Source organism: Castor canadensis, chromosome 5 (genome assembly GCF_047511655.1).
Source record: "Castor canadensis chromosome 5, mCasCan1.hap1v2, whole genome shotgun sequence".
NCBI lineage: Eukaryota > Metazoa > Chordata > Mammalia > Rodentia > Castoridae > Castor > Castor canadensis.
This window is the reverse complement of record NC_133390.1, coordinates 129,652,764-129,654,162: the sequence shown is the minus strand read 5'-3', so window position 1 is coordinate 129,654,162 and position 1,399 is coordinate 129,652,764. Positions and strand designations below refer to the sequence as shown.

Sequence of the window (1,399 nt, the reverse complement as noted above, 5' to 3'; positions counted from 1 at the left end):
CAGTACACTAGCCACATTTGCATTGCTCAATAGTCGCGTTTTGTTAGTAGATACTATATTGAGTAACAAAGAATATTTTTATTTGTCTTTGCAGAAAGTTTTTCAGTTCTTTACAGATAGATATGGGCCAAGCGATGACTTCATTGACTCTCATATAGGAGTTTGAATGGAACTTGAATGAAAGGTAAAATATGACCTGTGAACTCTGAGCCACTCACCAGTGCCATCCCCAGCACAATATTTTACCTCCCTCATATTTATCCTTATTTTTAAATTTTTTTGCTGTGACTCAGTGTTAAAAAGTTCAGATTTTACACTTCATAGTGATTTCAGGTGAAGAAATTCATGCATCATTGCATTATCCTTATTTACTTAAAGATACTGTGCACATTTTCATAGGAATGCAAATTCACTGGAGTTTTCTATTTTAAAATAGATAGATGTACAATCAGAGATGAGAGAGAGAGAGAGGGAGAGAGAAAGAAACAAACCATAGAGAATAAAGGATTTCTTCTTCAAAGATGTATGTTTCCAAAGGGGCAAAATCAGGTGTTCAAATGAAGCATTTGATATTTTTTTCTCACAATTAGGAGCTGATAACAAACGACCATAAAATTTCCTTGGATCTTGGATTTCCAGACTTCAGGATTATAACAAATGTATTTTAATTAACTTCTGTCCTTATCTCAGAGGTGTTGTGGGATCCAACAGTGCAACCTGGTGGCACCTCAACATCTATTCATTCTATTTAGATTATGTGAAGCTGACAACCCTGGTGTTTGATTCAGACAGGGGAAGCATAAAGCATAACTTTATTTACAGGAATGTGACAGCATCTTTGTTGTGGGCTCTGAAAATTTTTATTTGTTTCCTATAAAAGAGAAGTGCCCTAGTCTTTTTCTACCCAACATGCTTGGATGCATATCTTGGAACTTCTACAAGCTGTGGATATAGCCATTGTGAAAGAATGGCAGAAGAGCAGAACAGAAGTCTTCTCCTTCCACACTGAAAGCGATTATAATATTCTTCTCTCATTGTTTAAAACTAGATTTATACTTAACATTATTTTGTATATCTAAGGTAAGAAGAATATGTTATTTTTCCTCTGGAACACATATAATTTTTCAGATGGCCTATGAAGAAAATTAACCAAGAGAGTCAGCACGCTTTCATTCAGAAACCTCGATAAGGGACCTTCATAAGTTAACTCTCAACCCTCCTACCAGGTTCCTTTCCCCTCTACCAGGAGGTCCAGCTCAAGTGCTGGACAGAAATGAAAGGGTCCTACAGGAGACCAGAGGTGACACTTGCTACAGGCAGAGAGGAGTCTGGACCTTGTTATGCCCACGGAGAGAATGCCTGGCCAAGTGAGAGAGCTCTCATGGGGAACAGGTATGTC

The 1,399-nt window shown here is 37.6% G+C and overlaps 1 non-coding gene across 1 annotated transcript; it reads right to left on the bottom strand.

The window, feature by feature from the left end:
* Window positions 1-283: 283 nt before the first annotated feature.
* Window positions 284-359, bottom strand: LOC141423672 (small nucleolar RNA SNORD36). The gene has a single exon (XR_012448499.1). It is a non-coding gene; the product is annotated as a small nucleolar RNA SNORD36 (small nucleolar RNA).
* Window positions 360-1,399: the final 1,040 nt, after the last annotated feature.